Raw genomic sequence first — 20,050 nt, forward strand, 5'->3', positions numbered from 1 at the left:
AAATTGATAAGTGGTTTGAAAACATAACTATCAGAGAAAATATGTTGTAAATGATTATTTAATATAATTAAACGTGAATCACAGCAGAAGTATTTAAAAACTATGATCCCCAACTCAATTTCAACTACCAATATGATGGCATCTATATGTTCATTGCTGTGATTGGTGGGTGTGTAGGATTGAGGGAGAATAGAATATATTTTCGCATGTAAGATTCAAATATTCCAAAATTCATTCAATTGCATATGGATTTCCAATGATATTTGTATATTTTTCCTGAAAATTTAGATTTTAGTGGGAAATAAATTCCTCAAATTTAAGTAGAAGAAAAATGGACCTGTGGAGGAAGAAAAATAATTTGAAGTTATGTATTTTTAATGTTTCCAACAGCTCTTTTTTTAAAAAAATACTATTTCTGGGCATTTGAAAGATCCAATAGACAATTATTAACCTGAGAAGCTACTAAAATCAATACAAAGGAGGAATATTTATTATAGTATTTGTCTCTGCAGAGAACACAATTAGTCATAGTAATATAAATTTATAATAAAATTATATAAGGAATGACAATTATTATCAGTAAATATGTCAGAAATTGATAAATCATGAATTGGAAGTAAATTAAGAATGTGAACATAAATTTCACGGGAAACAACTGAAAATATTATTCCTTATTTATATTTAAATGCTTTGCATATAGTCATTTGATGAATAAATTTTAATTTAAAAATAAGGAAAACAGCATGCCTTTACAGAAGCATGCGGCAGGATGAAGTTCCAATACAATTGAAGCTCCAATTTTAGGAATAAGAGAAATTCCTAAAATTTATCCTTCGATCTCTTTTCCTTTCCTTAAGCAATCTGTATCTATTCTGCCTCTCTCCCATCTTTATCCACAGCCCTGTTCACTGGAGCAGAGCTATGTCTCTTCCGAGGCATAGTTGGGTATTCCCGTCTCATGGAAAAAGATTTCAAGGTATTTCTACAACAGAATAAATCTTTATTTATAGTAAGTGGGAAACTTTCACACAATTGCATTCATTTTATTGTAAGAGCTAAAGACAAACTACACATCCGAAAAGCAAAAGAAAAGATACTATAGCTTGTAGTAGTTGTTTTAATGCAGTAGCATTAAATATATCAGTCATATATTTTTTTCTTTTGTGCTGTATTCTCTGGATATTCTTCACCTAAAAATTAGCCTTCTTTATTAGAACCAATAAAGAAATAAACACCCCTTAGTGATTTGCACTTACTCCTCTGTGCACCCTCAAACAGCCATTGGGCAGAGACATATAATTGCAGTTATTTTTTTCCCTCTCACAATTATTATTGGAAGCCTCATCCACTACAGTTACATTTCAGTCATCTATCGTTGGGTCATGTGTTTATCTCTATCCTCCGACCCCAACCCAGAGCACAGCAGCTGTTGCCAGTGACCTTCTTCCTTGCCATCTGGCTCTATTTCAGATACTTGGTAAGTTTCCTCTGCCCTTCTAAGGGGGAGAGCAAGTTCTCTCAAGGACTCGCCAGGCTTTGCTGCCAACAAGTATCATCAGTGCAGAAAACAAAGTGTTCTGTTTCAGAGAAGGTTTCCAGGGCTTTCTCCTATCTTATATTTAATTATATTCATAATGCTTTTTATTGGTAGGGAGTGTTGTATAAAAAGTAAAAATAAACAGAAAAACCCTTTTCTCACCATTAACTTTTATTTTAAGTTCCAGGGTACAGGTGCAGGATGTGAAGGTTTGTTTCATAGGTAAACGTGTGCCATGGTGATTTGCTGCACAGATTAATCCATCACCTAGGTATTAAGTCCAGTATCCATTAGCTATTCTTCCTGATGCTCTCCCTCCCTCTGCCCCATGACAGGGTCCAGTGTGTGTTGTTTCTGCTACGTGTCCATGTGTTCTCATTGTTCAGCTCCCCCTTAAAGTGAGAACATGCAGTCTTTGGTTTTCTGTTTCTGTGTTAGTTGGCTGAGCATAACAGCTTCTAGATCCATTCATATCCCTGCAAAGGACATGATCTCATTCCTTTTTAAGACTGGATAGTAGTATTCCATGGTGTACATGTACCACATTTTCTTTATCCATTCTATAATTATGGGCATTTAGGTTGATTTCATGTCCTAGTTATTGTGATAGTGCTACAGTTAACATACATATGCATGTATCTTTATAATAGAATGATTTATATTCCTTTGAGTATATACTCAGTGAGGGATTGCTGGATCAAATGGTATTTCTGCTTCTAGATCTTTGAGGATTCACTACACTGTCTTCCACAATGGTTGACTAACTTATATTCTCACAGTGTAAAAGCATTCCTTTTTCTCCACAACCTCACCAGCATCTGTTGTTTCTTGACTTTTTAATAATTGCCATTCTGACTGGCGTGAGATGATATCTCATTGTGGTTTTGATTGCATTTCTCTAATGATCAGTGATGTTGAGCTTTTATCATGTTTGTTGGTTGCGTGAATGTCTTCTTTTGAGAAATGTCTGTTGACATCTTTTGCCCACTTTTTGATGGGGTTGTTTTGTTTGTTTCTTGTAAATTTCTTTAAGATCCTTGTGGACTCTGGATATTAGACCTTTGCCAGATGGATTGATCACAAAAATTCTCTCCCATTCTGTAGGTTGTCTGTTAATGTTGATGATAGTTTCTTTTGCTGTGCAGAAGCTCATTAGTTTAATTAGATCCCATTTGTCAATTGTTGCTCTTGTTGCAGTTGCTTTTTGTGCTTTCATCATGAAATCTTTGCCCATGCCTATGTCCTGAATGGTATTGTCTAGATTTTCTTCTAGGGTTTTATACTATTGGGTTTCACATTTAAGTCTTAAAACCATCTTGAATTAATTTAACCAAAAAACTTTTTAAAGGTATCTCTGAAAAGATATTACAAGTATTTGAGACTGCAATAAATTTAATTTACTGTAGACTTGGAACTTTCCCCTGGCTGCTTCTTTGATATCTCATTGCTTGGGCAAGTTTTCCCTCTTGCACTTAGTTTTACCCTAAGTAAAGGGTATCATTGTCCTCATAGACTCTAAAGTTTAGGCTGCAAACTTGATTTATTTGTGAATATGTTTAAGTCAGCTTGAAAATAAAATTGTGATACTCTAGAAATACTAGCATCATCTAAGAAATAGAAAGGAATTCTACTTTTCTCTTATGGAAATGAGATATCAGTTTGATGCCAAATAAGGTGTAAAAAATAAATGCAAGATTTTATTTTCTGCCTAAAGACACCCATAGGTGGTTATGCTTTTAATTACCTTTCATTCAGATGACAAGGGTATCAATTGTATTTTGCACGAACCTGATTTCTGCTCACAATGGCATATTTAACATGTTTTAATGATTGGAAATTATATACTGAAATACACTACATTATGCATATTGCAAATTCTGTAGCTTCAATAATGTTTGTTAACTTTGTGAAACATATGGTCACAAAATAACAATGTGACCCTGTGGTGGTTATTCTAAAATTATCTTTCTTATCTGTCACTTTTTTTTCTTACTTTGGTGCTAATATGAACAGATAACGATTAAGATTATTCAGACTTCTACAAACAACTAGAAGAAAGGCGAGATTTCCACCTCACCTGGTCCAGCTCTCCAAATCAGCACTTGCATTACAAAGCAACCATTTTGTCGACTATATTTATTTATGAACATGTAGTTCTGGATTTTTTGTTTTCTTTCTCTTTGTAGCAACAGCTATGGGTGAAGAAATGCCTGTTTAGCATGCAAGCTCCTTGAGAGACTGTCATTTGAACTAACTTCATAGTTCCTAACACTCAAAATTTTAAGGTGGCTGAATGCTTTTTAAGAATAGAGAGACAAAAAATATATAGAAACTAAATAACCCATTTCTTCTCTAGGAGGCATTAGGTAAAAGGGAGTAACTAAGAGGGTAACAGTAAACTTGTGCTTCATGCTATAACCCTTAGAGTGAATCCCTTTGTCTCCCAGAATGTTTCATGCGAACAAAACAAAGCGAAACAGCTTTCAGAGAGATCTCTGGAACCCATCCTTAGTGATCCTCCTCCTCAGCCCTATATCTAACAGGAGCTTCTACAGACGCTGCCAAATATAGATCCAGACACGTTTTAGGACTGATGCTTCAGTTGCAGATCTGATGAACTCTATGAATCACCTCCCCAAGAATATATGCATATGCACATAACAGAAAACTTTGCAAATGTTTCTATCACACCAGAGGCCTAGTCATAGATGTCCCCGCCTCTGGGTTAGCCATAACACTGTTGGTAACTACAGGCACACTTTAACCTTTTTTGGAAATAGCTTTCGTGTTGTCCTCTGCAGGATCGTATTTTCTTTATTCTCATTCCTTGAACTCCTTGAACTTTAGGAGGGACTGATTCAATCTCTTGCCTGTCTGGGTGGCCACACGACTCAGGCTTGGACAATAGATGCATTTCCTCTGTTGGCCACATGTTGAGGTTAGGTATAGTTATGTGACTGAAGCCATGTAAATGAGCCCCTGGAGAATTTGGGGGAACTTCAGGGAAAAGGTTTTAAAAGATGTTTTGATCTGTTAGTAGTGTGTATAAAATATATTTGGGCATGCTGGCAACTGGTATGCAGAGTTGAGGATTAAGCCCATAGAGAAAACCAAAAACAAATCCAAGAAGAGGAAAGAAAGAAACTGAGAGAAAGTTATCATTTGAGTCCCTAAATCCACAGTGCCTAGAACAAGGTATCACTTATAACTTTTCATTACTGGGAGCCAAGTTCCCTTTGTGTGCTTAAGCCAATTCAATTTGGATTTCTGTCACTTACAAACATGAGTTCTGAACAAGGGACTCAGCTACTGAGGTAGAAATGCAATTATATAGCAGGGGAATAAATCCAACTTCTTTGTCTTGGCAAAAAACCCATCTTGGAAAAAATCAGTGGATTTTCCGTTCCAAGTAGAAATGCAATGCAATTCTAAATGGAAAGAAAGTACCTAAATGAAAGATAGCCTTTGATTCTTTAAGCTTGAAGGGGAATATGAAGTTCAATATATACTAATTGATTTATATAGCCATATTTAAAATCATTAATCTTCAGATATCAGAATCTATATAGATAAGTAAAAATGAAAAATGAGGGTCATTTCGTGGCTCTTATTGTATTTTTCATTTTAAAAATATGGATATGTTGATTAAATTTCTATCCAACTATTTAAAATACATAAAAATGTCCAAAATCAGTGTGAGTTGGAGCTGATATGCATCCCTTTGAAAAGTCAAATGATTATACAATTTCAAACCTTAGTTTCATGACTAAAATATCATGAGAACAGCTATTCATGAAGAGGAATGCCCAAGTGTCTTATTAAACCGTTAGGTCATAGCACATCATAGCTGGGATGTAGTGCAAGATCAAACGTAACACAATCAAATTAGCAAGCAATGAAAGTAACCCGCAATTATGCTTCAGATACAAGGTGGAAACCAAAATCTAAAATGACAGAAGTTTCAGATAGAAGTCACTCAACAGTAAAGGGGAAAATAATTAGTGGTAAGCAGTATACACACAGATGATGAGAATGCAAACTTTAGTTTCAGATATACTTGGATTCAGTCAGTAGCTTCACTATTTACATAATCTAAAGACCATGACTTCTACAAGTTACTTAATATTTCTAAGCCTCAGTATCCTCATCCATAAAATGGAGATAATAGAATCTATTTCATGAAATTGTGAGAACTAATTGAACTACTCTCAACTGCCATATTATTATTTGAGCTTTAAAACCATGACACAATGCACATAAAGTGCTTAGCGAGGTTCTTGACCCAGAGTTAGCATTCAGTGGATTTGTAACTGCTCTTTTATGATAATTATCATTATAATCATTGTAATAGCATCAGCCAATTCAATTCTAGTTTGCACAATCACTCATTCATGACCAGTCCATTTCTTGCTCTAAAGGTCATATTCATTTATGCACCCAGCACATGCAGAAGTAATATACTGGTTTGCATTCATATATTTGCAAGCCAGGCACATAGTGTATGAACAGACTAGCAAGTTATTCAGCAGTTATAATGATGCTTATAAACAAACTTTTGTAGTCAAACCCTGAGTTTTTATGCTGCCTTTCACATTGTATGTGATATGAATTTCATCTGAAGTGCTTTTCTGGGGCGTCTAATCTTTTGGCTTCCTAGGGCTAGATTGAAAGAAGAATGGTATTGGGTCACACATAAAATACAGTAACACTAATGATACCTGATAAGCTAAAAAAAAAAATCACAAAATAAATCTCATAATGTTCTCAGAAAGTTTATGAATTTGTTTTGGGCTGCATTCAAAGCTGTCCTAGGCCACATGTGGCTTGAGGGTCATGGGCTGGACAAGCTTGTTTTAAATGATATAGTGATTTCTGTCTGTCTACCATCAAGATTTCTTCTTATATTTTAGGATTCTTTCTTTAAGCCTTGGCATGGCAATATAAAAGAATTTAGCAGGCTTGGTGTGGTGGTTCACACCTGAATTCCAGCACTTTGGGAGGCTGAGGTGGGAGGATTGCTTGAGACCAGGAGTTTGAGACCAGCCTGGACAACATAGCAAGACCCCATCTCTAAAAAAAAATAAAAATAAAAATAAACTATCTCTATAAAAAAGAATTTAGCAAAAGATGGGGTTAAGAAAGAGAAGAGTCATATTCTAAAACATCTATCTGCTGTTAGATACAATTCTTAGAATAATGATTTCATTTGAGGTTATTTTCTGGTACCACCTTAAAATATGCCATTTCACAATACATTCTTAACAACTCTAAGATAATTTTAAAATAGTGGCTGTGATTTGAAAATAAAGAACTTAAAGATAAAATTTAAAAGCTAAACATTATCATTATGATTACTTGACATATTTTTAACCTCAAAATTGAACAAGTGGAAAATTTCAGTAGAAGTAGGAATTCTATCTAAAGCAAAGTATTTTGATCTGTGGCTTGAAAGGGATTTGAAATAAACAAAAACTGTTTTTTTTTAAATAAATGAAGGCTTCTAATGGTTATAATTGAGTTAAATTGTGCTTCTTAATATATGGAAAGCAGTGGACTCCGGAGAAGTTCGCAGTCCACGGTCACTTATGTGAATGATGTTTTGACCTTGACACAGATTGGTAGAAATATTATACAAAATCTTTGGTTAGAAATGTGTTACTATTGGCATCTATAGTTGTATAAAACTCCAGATGTTTCTTATTCTTGATTTTAGACATATGCTGCATATATTATAACTAATTTGGTGACATAAAATAATTCTTTAATTAGATTATCATAAATTTTAGGTTACATGTAATTTCAAAAAATGTAATGTTCTTAGGAGGCATTATTACAGTTATGCAAAATAGATAACCAGATTTTAATGAATGTTCCCAAAGATATTGTACACTAATACATCCCAAATAATATCAGCATGTTATCTAGTTAAAACATATAGTTCTTATGTCCCAAGTTGTGATGTTTTCAAAATAAAATATTGTCTCAAGCATTAGAGATATTATATTTTGATTTGTTCTGCACAATTTTTATGGCAAGAAAATGACCAAAAATAGATGTGCTTGGCACTTTGAATAACATTCAAGACATAATCACAGCTTAGAAAAGAATATTCCCCCAGAAGCATAGAGAAATGCTGATAGTTATTTGATTTAGGGAGAGTTTTACTTGTCAGCATCCCATCCATCCTCACCACTTTGTTGTCTCCACAGCACTATGACTGGTGTGCTGTATCTCCCTCCGTACTAAAATGCAAGCCTCTGAGGGCAGGGATTGTGTTTTCTTTATTTCCGATGGTATCCTCAGTGCTAAGAATAGCGCCTGACCCATTGTAGTGATCAATCAATCATTTTAGATAAATAATTCAGGTATTAAGATTTGGATGGAGGTGTGTCTTTCTTAGCAGTGGTTGAAAAACTAACTGTGGGTGTCTCAGTGAGTCTCAGGTGAGCAAAGTTAATGCTTGACCTGGTTTTTCTGTTTGTGAATAATTAAATTACAAAGAAATGGGGTCTCTGAAATTTTTATATTTAAAAAAATCTCGAATCCTGGTAGGCTTTGAGAACACCTGTTCTATAGAGTTTAATACTTAATTGTCACCATACTGTTTTATTTATTTATTTATTTATTTATTTATTTCTATTCATTTATTATTATTTTTTTGAGACAGAGTCTCACGCTGTCGCTGAGGCTGGAGTGCAGTGGCGTGATCTCAGCTCACTGCAACCTCCGCCTCCCTGGTTCAAGCAATTTTCGTGCCTCAGCCTTCAGAGTAGCTGGCATTACATCTGTCCCAACGATGTTGATGATGTGTAGAAGATGCCCTGAGGATGGTTCTGCCATATAGGTTGCTAGTGTTGAGGAAGATAATCAGTACTGGTGCATTACCAAGATCTCTAGTGGCAGAGCAACCAAAAATTTCTTATTTCTGCATGGTCCTAATTTGTAAACAAGCAACTACTTAGCACTGCAACTACGCATTATGGTAATTATAGAGTAATCTAGCACCAAATAATGACATTAAAGGGCCTTTCCAATATAAAGTCAAATGCTGAGAAGTTTAAATAACAAAATAGTAATAGTAACAAATTTTTTTTGAAGTCATGTTTATTCTAGTTCATTCTACTCTTGGAGTCTATTCTAGGAGTTCATTGGCCTTACTTTATCCAAATATTGATTTTAACATTTATCCCTAAGGAATTTGGCCAAAGTGTACATTTGATACACTTCTAGTATATGAAAGTTTTAAGCTGGTGTAATAACCTATTTTGCTTTAGAACTATTGCTAATAACGTTTTTATAACCCTTCTGACAAAGAACTAGTTTTAAAATAAGCTCTTTAAAAATCACTAGAATAATTGTTGCTTATATTCTCTTAATAATATTAGTATAGATGAGATACAAACTTATCTTTAGCAAAACAAGAAGATATTTTTAGTCTTTGATATTTAAGTATGTTCCTGTATACCTTCCCCTATATTCCTCTTACCAGCGATTAAGACTTTACCATGCTATGGGGCTGGGTAAAGCCCACATGCTTTCCATTTTGCAATTTGAACTTATAGAACTGTTCAGGGCAACCTGGCTCAGCTCTGCATTCTCTGAGCTAGTATTGAAGTCCTTTGAGGAGGATGTCAAGTATCAGTGCTGTTCTTCCTCTCTGTATATGTTGGCTGTTCACACTGACTAGGAAGCTAACTTCTTCCCTGTGAGTTTTCCTCAATTAAATATTAGAGGCAGGAATGAGGCCTCTTACAATCTCCTTTCCTAATTAGAAAGGAACTGGCATGTGTCTACTCTATGAAAGAAAGAAAGCTTACCTTCCTTTCTTTGACTATATATTTTATCAATTTTATGGCGTTGTCTCTCTTATCTCCAGCCCAATTATAAAATTTGAGGAGATAAAATTATTACAAATAAGTCCACTCTAAATATACAACCTCAGATTATAAAATGATTGAGCAAGAAATAAACTGTGCTCTACTCCTCTTACAGGAGATAGGTTGGCTTGACTGTTTTGAATGAGCCTTCTCGCAACAACCCATTTGCCCTTGGATGCCAGCATTTTTTCCTGTGCCCAGTAAGCAGCCAGTATAATGCAGAGTACACTAAAAATAAGAACTATGGAATCAGATGAAATGAGGCCACTGCACTGTGAAACTTAGAAAAGTAGAAAGTAATTTTGTTGTATTTAAATGTTCCAACTCTCTTTAGCTTTTCAGGTGGTGCTTTCTGGAATCTGAGAGCAGCTCTGGCTGTCAAGATTTATTTTGGTTCTCTTTCCTCTGTTATTTCATAGCTATGCCTAGGAATTGTATATTTTCCAGAATTCCTTAAATTCTAGGGAAAAAATGAAACACATGCACCCTTATCCCTCTCTTAAACTCAATCTTTACTATGGGGTTTTCCAGATGGGGAATATAGGAAGTAATAATGAAGATGATACTACACAGCCACAGCGGTTAGTGGGCGTGTCAGAGATACCACTGTCAATTTCACCGCAGTGGTGGAAGACAGGGATTTTGATCCATAAACCAGGATCCATTTGTGCCTTATCCATGGCAAACTGGTTAATTTTGACATCACAGCATTCTCTAATATAAGCCTGTGGAAATTAGGATTCAATATGATTGATATTGCAATGCATTCATTATGTTGGAATGTTTAATTGAATAATTTATAACAGATATGTAGGATTTTTAAATCAAATGTTACACATTAGTGGAAACTCAAATTTTATTAATAGTAGTTCTCTTCTAAGCAGTGACTTGGCTAACTCTTCTGAATTATCCACCCTTACCTTGCTGAAAGAAATGTGATTACATTTGAATGGCTTGAAAGGAAGCAACCCCAAAACACCCGATTAAGAGATAGAACAGAGTATACTGGAAGCTGGGAGTGGTAGGGGCAAGAAGGTTGATGGGGAGAAACTTGTTAAAGGATACAAAATTACTGCTAGGTAGAAGGAATAAATTCTAGTGGTCTATATCATTGTAGGATGACTGTAATAAACAATAATATATTATGTAGTTTCACATATCTAGAAGGAAGATATTGAATCTTTCCAAGAAAAAGAAATTATAAATGTTTGAGATGATGGATGTATTACTTACCCTGATCTGATAGCTATAAATTACATGATGGAAATATCACTACATACCCCATTAATATGTATAATCATTGTTCATCAAGTTAAAAAAATTTTAGCCGGGCACAGTAGTAGCTCACATGATCCTCCTGCCTCAGCCTCCCAAGTAGCGGGGATTACAGGCATGTGCCACCATGCCCAGCTAATTTTGTATTTTTTGTAGAGATGGGGTTTTCATCATGTTGGTCAGGTTGGTCTCGAACACCTGACCTCAGGTGATCCACATACCTCTGCCTCCCAAAGTGCTGGGATTACAGGCGTGAGTCACCATGCCAAGCCAAAATATTCTTCATATAATTGCTGAGAAAAGACAGAGAGAAACCAGACTTTGTATATGACTCAGAAATTCCATTTCTAGGAATATATGCAGGAAAACTAAAAGCATATCAACACAAAAAAATTGTACATAAATGTTCATAGAAGCACAGTATCCACAATATAAAAACAACTCAAATGTCCATTGACTCATCAATGGATAACCAAAATATGGTATGTCATACAATGGAATGTTGTTTAGAACTAAAAAGCCCATCAATAATAGACTGGATAAAGAAAATATGGCACATATACACCATGGAATACTATGCAGTCACAAAAAAAGAATGAATTAATGAGTTGATGTCCTTTGCGGGGACATGGATGAAGCTGGAAACCATCATCCTCAGTAAACTAATACAGGAACACAAAACCAAACACTGCATGTTCTCACTCATAAGTGGAAGCTGAACAATGAGAACACATGGACACAGGGAGGGGAACATCACACACCAGGGCCTGTCAGGGGGTGGAGGGAAAGAGGAGGGAGAGCATTAGGACAAAAACCTAATGCATATGGGGCTTAAAACCTAAATGATGGGTTGATGGGTGCAACAAACCACCATGTCACATGTATACCTATGTAACAAACCTGCACGTTCAGCACATGTATCCCAGAACTTAAAGCAAAATTTAAAAATAAAAGAAATGAAGTACTGTTGCATACTACAGCATGGTTGAACCTTGAGAACAGTATGTCAAGTGAGAGAGCCCAGTTACAAAAACCATATATTCTACAGTTCATTAATACGTAAGGTCCAAAATAGGCAAATTTATTAAGACGAAAATAGATTAGAAGTTTCCTAGGACTGGAGGGTGGAAGTGACAAGGAATTGGATCAAGGTAATGGATACAGAATTTCTTTTTGGGATAATGAGGGTGTTTAAAATTCAATTGTAGTGATGTTTGTACCACTTTACAAATATACTAAAAACCAATGAGCTGTATATTTTAAATGAGAAAATTATATGGTATGTGATTTATATCTCAGTAAAGCTGTTACTTTTAAAAAATAAGATTTTAAACATAATTTTTTAAAAAATGATCAACCATTAGTAAGAAATGGAATCCAGATAATTATCACTTGATCAATTTGCAAATATTTCTATTTGCACTAAAGGATCTTGTTGGTGATACTATGCAGAATGCTTAATCATGCTATTAGAAAGTGGTATTGTCATAAAGCAAGAACATTTTATTTTAGAAATTGTTGTATAGCACATTTGTATATGAAGAATGAAGTATTATTGCATTAGAAAAGCCAGCAATGTGTATCATGAACCCTTTTCATTATTTTGAAAAATACATTTGGATCTTGTGTTCATGCTCTAATTCACAAGTTAGAAAAAAATTATCTCATTGTTTCAGGCCTGAACTAATGAAGTTCAAAATATGTAAATGACATATTGAATTTCCAACCCAGTTATATTGATTCTATCTAAAATATGGCATATTAAAATATTCACTTCAGTACGATCATGCTTTCTACCAATGTGCTTAGGAATTGGGACTTATGTGATAAGAAAACACACAGAAGAATGTGCTTCAGGGATATAAAAATCACCATTTATTCAAATATGTATTGAACATCCATAAAATTTGCCCTGTGATGATGCTATATGCTCAGAAAGATGAGAAAAGAAATACACTGTCTTTAGGGGCTGGTTGAGAAAGAAGGAGAGACAAAAGGATACACACATACGCACACAAAAGAACACATATAAACACACAGGAAAATTACCACACAAACTTATAGGCAAATGCATACCCAGTAACATACACACACGAGAATGTCAACATGAAACATATGTGTGGACACATGTGCACACACAAAACAAAAACAAACAGAAAAGGAGAGAAATAAATTGAGATCATTTCTGTTTGAGAGGATCAGGGACATTGAGGAAGTACCTTTGTGTCACACTGTTACAGTATAGAAGATGTACTTGGGAGAGTAGTATTTGGGTTTGGAAAAACAATCATTGAGAATCAAAAGATGTTTACATAAAACTAAAAGAATAACAGTGACAGTATGTTTATTGGGGGTGGGAGGGGATACTTGACTATTAGTGAAAGCACCGTGATATTAGTAGGTTTGAGAATTGATATCATGTTTTTAGGTGACAATTTCCATGATGAGATTGGACAAATTTAATAACAGCCTAGGATTGAAATTGACAAAATGCTATCATGTTAAATTAGTGTGCTAAATTCTTCTACCAAGACAAAACTGATCACATGAAGTCCAGACTGAATAGTAACAAGTGCCAAAAAGAAACAAGTGCGAATGATGAGACTGAAATATGGTGTTGGTGGAGAGAGATTTGAAGATTTATTTCACTGATGCCATATGTGCATGTTGCTGTTTTATAAGATCTGTCGTGTGCTGGGCATTGTGATACCCACTTTAAGCACATCATCTTTCCGAGATGTTAAGCTGTATATGGTAAGGATTATTAATCAACACTTTCTCATCTCACTTACGTAGATGAGAAAGTTGAAGTCCAAATAGACCAGGTATATGCTCATAACTAATAAATGCTTGTGGCACAGTAAGGATTCACACCTAACAAGATCTTGCCTCAAAATCTGGCCTATTTGGAAAATCTCGTGGTTTCTCCCTGTTGCAAATATCTCAATAAATATATAATAGTCACTTTAACTGATTTCATAGTGAATTAGTCTTGATTTCAATTTGATTCTAGTCCATTATTGCCTCTTGAACCTCTTAGCATAACATCTTCTATAACGATGATTCCATAATAGTCTAATCATTTTTTATTTTTACATCTTCATGTTTAAGAATGTTTACTTGTCCTTGGTGAGGTTTTTTAAGGCTGTTACACAAATAAGCCCAATAAAATATCCTTCTTGAAACTCAAAAAATATGATTTCTTGATGGTCCCCATTTTCTATGTATGAACAATGAGATTGAGTTAATTAAAGTTTTTCCCATATGACTTTATTGAGAGAGTATTGCTATTTAAAAAGATGTGAAACACCAGCAAACATATCAAGAATGATAATAGCTACCTCCATTTCCCACTATGGGAATATTAACTCATAATTCCATAGTGATTATTTCTATCCTCAGTTTCAATACGAGTTAATATTTCCATAGTGATTCCATGCAATGTGGCTTATTTGAGGAGATGGTATGAGCACCATTTTACAGGTGAGGAAACTAAAACTCAGAAAAGTTATGTGACATTTCAGCATCACACAGCTGAGTAAACTAATTTTGAAAATTCACGCAGTAGACCAGGGAAAGCTAACAGATAACAAGACTTTAGGGAGCTAGAAAAATCGTTTTTCTTATCATGTGATTTTGATATTGCCTACTTTCTCATCTATCAAGATCTGCTAAATTACAAAATCTAAGCAAACATGTAAAAGTGTATTACTTATGCAAGGTCCAATTTTGTCAAATGTTCGTAACCAAGTAACACTCACTGCATTTCAAATACGTGTGGAATTGATGAATTATCGTTATCAGAGACTGTGATCTATGTTTGCATTTTCTTTAATCTGAAAAGTATTACATTTTTACTTGATGCTGTAAGACAAAAATAAGCTGAAACATGGTAGATTTGATATACAATTATGTATTAATAAGCCATCCTTAAAATGTAAGTGTAATGTATCTATCTCAAAATAATTTATTCAATAAATATTTATTACAGACCAACTGTATTTCAGGCACTGTGATAGACATACATGAGCAAAGCCAAGTTTTAAAATAATGATAATAGAGACATGCTCATTTAATCGCTGTGGCAGAGACTGGTTATCTTTCACCCAATCGATTTCCTCTTTGTCCTGGACACACAACTAGGCTACCTTTCTCAGTCTCTCTCACAATTATTGCCAGACCATGTGACTGAATTCTGACCAGTAGGAGGTTCTTGACAGCACTGTGTAGAACCTATATTCCACTCTTCTTGCTCTTCCCTTTTCTGGGGATGACCTTGGAGACCAAGTTTTGAAGATGGCAGAGTCACAAAATGGAAAAATCCCGAGTTCCTAAAACTCCGCTTGGACTAGAGCTGCCCATAAATCAGGAGATCCTTATGGATTTTATATGAGCAAGAAATAAACTTCTATCTAGTAAGCTATTGAAATTCTTTGTTAGCTTTTCCTGAATTAATAGAATCTCTATTAAAGCAGAAGTTGTATATAGAAGCTGATAGAATTTTCTAAACTCCTTTAGATCCGAAAAGATTAGGAAAAAGTTCCTAAATAGGTTAAATTTGTGACATGCTCTTTCTTTATGTAACAATATATATTAAGCCCATAAAAATGCTAGACATTGTGCTGTATACTGGGGATAACCTTAAGAATAATATGGGAGCCAGGCACAGTGGCTCATGCCTGTAATCCCAGCACTCTGGGAGGCCGAGGCAGGTGGATCACCTGAGGTCAGGAGTTCGAGACCAGCCTGGCCAACATGGTGAAATCCTGTCTCTACTTAAAAAAAAAAAAAATAGCCAGGCATGATGGCAGGTGCCTGTAATCCCAGCTACTTGAGAGACTGAAGCGGGAGAATTGCTTGAACCTGGGAGGCTTAGGTTGCAGTGAGCTGGGATCGTGTCATTGCACTCCAGCCTGGGCAACAAGAGCAAAACTCCATCAAAATAATAATAATAACAATAACAATAATAATAATGATAATTAATAAAATCCCTTAAATCCCTTAGCTTATGGAACTTGCATTCTTATAAGAGATAGACAGTAAATAAATGAGGAAACAAATAACGTAAGAGTTGATTACTATAATGCTTCAAAGAAAATAAAGGTGGTAAGGAAATGACAGCTGGTCAAGGAAGATTCTGGAGAAAGTGATATTGAAACTGAAGATAGAAAGAAACAAACAATAAAAACAGAACAGGAGGCTTTCTAGAAATGTAAAATCACAAAGTCAGCATTCCATTGTAGGAAACAGCTTCAATCCATTCAACTAACTGGTCCCTGACTAAATCCCAAAGCTTCATTAATAATCCTTTGTCTGTAACATGGCACAATTGCCTTTTTCAATAATGGCGTGTCAAACACAAATTTCTATCCATGTATAAACACCTAAAACTATTTTTCTGATTAGCATAGTTTACTATTTTTAAACTCTTTAAATTTACCACGCTCAATGTATTCAACTGACTGAGACTGACAGGAAGACAAATCTTTTTAGTTATTCATGATTTACTTGACTATCACTGTAGTTAATATTCCTTAAAGCATATTTAACTCTAGAGAGACTGAATTGAACAGAACTCTGGAAGTCACTTTTCTGTGAAGATAATAAAAGGATACTCTTAAACTTACCGTAACTTTGTTTGATTAATAAAACTGTTTCTACACTGATTAGAAAAACTGTAGAAGCAACTTCCCAATCTTTCCTAGAAGGACATGTTGAAAGGCATCTACCACTTCTCTCTAAGGCTGATTTTAAAAGTTCATATTAGAGAACTTGACAAGGAAGATTCCAGTATTGGATAGGTTTTAAAAATATAAAGTTATATTAAGAAATCTCACTTAGAATCACACAGGATGAGATTTTTAAGATATTGAAATAGATTTTCAATTTGCATATTCAATTAAAGATGCTACAAGAGCAAGCTTTTAATTTATGGATAAATGATTCTATAATTATCAAGTTGTTGGAGCATTTGAACATAATTTATAAATGACGCGAAGCTCAGGTTTTGAGTGTGACATAGATACTGGAAACAGGAGTGAGAAAGGAAACAACCCAAGTTCTCTGAGTATGTGCTCCAGCTTCTTCACACCACACAATGTTTCTCATAGTCCCCAAGTGATGCTTGTGATTGTATAGAAAATGAGCATCCAGGCTGGGTGCGGTGGCTCACACCTGTAATCCCAGCACTTTGGGAGGCCGAGGAGGATGGATCACCTAAGGTCAGGAGTTCGAGACCAGCCTGGCCAACATGGTGAAACCTCGTCTCTACTAAAAATACAAAAATTAGCACAAAAAAAAAAAAGTACAAAAATTGGTGGCAGGTGCCTGTAATCCCAGTTACTTGGGAGGCTGAGGCAGAAGAATCGCTTGAACCTGGGAGGTGGAGGTTGTGGTGAGCCAAGATCACGCCATTACTCCAGCCTGGGTGACAGAGTAAGATTCTGTCTAAAAAAAAAAAAAAAATTAGAAAAATTTAAAAAAAGAAAAAAACTAGCATCCAGTTTTCCTAAGGTTTTCTGTTTTTGTTTTAATTGTGTGATCCCACTTACTGAATATTCTTAACCTTGGTTTATTTCTGACTTACAGTTTTGGAAAGAATACTATTTGCATGTGTATTGACACTTTAATCTCATAACAATATCAAAACAGAAAAACAAAATGAACAAAAAGGGGTTTCTGGATTTAATTAACAGATATGATGCTAAGGTCCAATTGAGAAAAAAGTCAATATTATAATTTTAGTAATTTACGTCTATAACATTTATTTCTTTTTGCTTAATATTTTATATATAGGCAGTTGATTAGAAAGATCTTATATTGGAAAATCAATGTCACTTTTATTGAAACAATTAATTTTTTTTCCTTTTAAGAGGTGACTGGCTACCTTTGGATTTTATTCAGAATATTTTCTCACAGGGCCAGACACTGTCTCAGTGACATGTCTTTTGTCACTAATATCACTTACATATCTTATATAAATTAATATTCACAATAATGGCATAAATATTATATTTTGCAAATCAAGAAACTAAGGATCAGAGAGGGAAAACACATTGTCCAAAATCACACAACTGTTAAGTACTGGATCCCCTATTTGAACCCTACCATTCTGAATCAAGAGCTTAGTTTCAATTACTAGGTAATGCAACTTCCCCATATGGTTTCTCTTATCCCTACACGGTCACTTATTAACTAAATAACCAACTTGCCCTTCTTTTTCCCCCTTCATTCTTTTTTTCCTTCATTCTCAGATATGTACAAACAGATAAATTTAAATTTCCTTGGTTTTAAGGAGCACACAACTCTAACAACCAAAAAAAAAAATCAAAGAAATAAACAAAAAACTAACCAAGAACTAAACAGAGATAATAAATGGCATGTAAAGACTATAAAATGAACAAACAATTAAAATCACCTCTGATTATTACTGGAATAGATTAATATATAGATTTAACCCCAAAAATGCCAAGAAGAATAAAATAGAAACAGCTAACAAGGAAAGTCTTGGAATTTAAAAATATGATTTAAAAATATAGATTGGAATATAAAAATAATACAAATTGAAGAAATTACCTAAGAAGTAGAACAAAAGACAAATGTAAAATGAAAAATGAAAAACAGAGGATTGAACCAGAAAATGAAATACCATATCTGATTACTTGGGTTTTCAGAGGGAGAATGAAATCAGCAGAGGAGGCAGAAGTAAGGAAAATAATAGAAGTGTTCAACAAGAAGAGATTTCAAATTGATATGACTAATAACACTGAAGAAAGGGCAGGCAAGGTGGCTCACACCTGTAATCTCAGCATTCTGGGTGGCCGAGAGGGAAAGATTGCCAGAAGTTCAAGACCACCTTGGGCAACATAGTAAGAGCTTGTCTCTAGAAAAAATAATAATAAAAAAAATTAGCTGGATATGGTGGTGCAGGATGTTGACCATGGGGAAGCCTATAGTCCCAGCTACTTGCAAGGCTGAGGCAGGAAGTTCCCTTGTGCCCAGGAAGTCAAGGCTGTAGTGAGCTATGATCGCTGTGATCATGCCACGGCACTCCAGCCTGGGTGCACTCTGCCTCTACAAACAAACAAACATACTGAATGAATAAAGACTTTTGCTTGAACACATTATTATTGTGAACTTTTAAATAGGATGAGATTCCCATCAACAGCACTATGGGCTTGTAAAAGCTGCTAGGTCCACTACTTCAAAATGTCAAGAAGATATTATTATCAAACTTAAATTCTATACCTAACCAACTGTCATTCAAATGTGAGAACAAAAAAAAAAAAAGATATTTCCAGTATGCAAGGACTCAAAGTACATTACAGACACTTTTTTGTGTGTGGAAGTTTTGGTAGATGTGTTTCAGTAAGATGAAAGGTTAACTCAAGAACCAGGAAACTTTGAAATCCAGAAAGCACAGAAAAGCAACAAGGAGGATTTTCATGAAGAAAGCTGTAATGCTGCTCAAAAGTAAACAGTAGAAGCGTAAAGCCTTCCAAGACAAAGGCCCCCGTGAAAAAGGAGACTCAATAGTAAGACAGAGAACTTGGTAAACTTTGAGAACACAATCAGGATTTGGTGGAGTGCAAAAAACGTTGAATTTTTTTAGAGAACTTCACTCTATTAAGTCATTTAAACTTCAGAACATTAAGACATTTAAAAATTAGGACACAGCAATCAAGACGTCCTTCGATAGGTGAATGAGTAAATAAACTGTGGTACATCCAGATAGTGGAATATTACTCAGCACTAAGTGGAAATGAACTTTCAAGCCAGGAAAAAAACACGGAGGAAAATAAATACATATGACTAAGTAAAAGATCTTAGCCAATATTAAAAGGCTACATACTGTAAGATTCCAAATATATAACATTGTGCAAGAGGCAAAACTATGGAAGCAGCTAAAAGACCAGTGGTTGCCAGGGGCCAGAGGGTGGCAGAGATAAATAGGTGAAGCACAGAGGATTTTTAGAGCAGTGAAACTATTCTGTATGATGTTAGAATGGTATACATGTGTCATTATACATTTTTTCAAACCCATAAAATCTATAGCAGCAAACATGAACACTAATGTGTGCTGTAGCCCCTGATGATAATGATCTGTAAATGTTCATTAATTGTAACAAATGTATCACTCTGATGTGGGATGTTGATAATAAGGAAGGTTAGGTATCTGTGGGGGTACAGAGTATAAGGGAAATCTCTGTACCATCCGCTCAATTTTTCTGTGAATGCAAAACTGCTCTAAAAAAGAGTTTATTAAATAAGAACAACAATAAAAATACCACCAACAACAAAAAATAGGACATCACGGCAACAGAGAAGGAAATGCAGTCTCAGGGTCCTAATTGGCTATGCT

General features: G+C 34.8%; 1 long non-coding RNA gene across 3 annotated transcripts in view; it reads left to right on the forward strand.

Moving 5' to 3' along the window:
* LOC105479602 (uncharacterized) overlaps nucleotides 1–20,050 on the forward strand; it is a 104,252-nt gene that overhangs the window by 55,184 nt on the left and 29,018 nt on the right. The window contains exons 5-6 of one of the 3 annotated variants that reach the window (XR_985989.2): nucleotides 900–976; nucleotides 3,551–3,676. The exons of 1 other annotated variant lie outside the window; for it this stretch is intronic. This is a non-coding gene — a long non-coding RNA (uncharacterized lncRNA). Of the gene's footprint in view, nucleotides 1–899; nucleotides 977–3,550; nucleotides 3,677–20,050 lie in introns of those variants that run through there. One more of the 3 variants, XR_011619413.1, reaches the window with a different exon arrangement.

Source organism: Macaca nemestrina, chromosome 2 (genome assembly GCF_043159975.1).
Source record: "Macaca nemestrina isolate mMacNem1 chromosome 2, mMacNem.hap1, whole genome shotgun sequence".
Taxonomy (NCBI): Eukaryota; Metazoa; Chordata; class Mammalia; order Primates; family Cercopithecidae; genus Macaca; species Macaca nemestrina.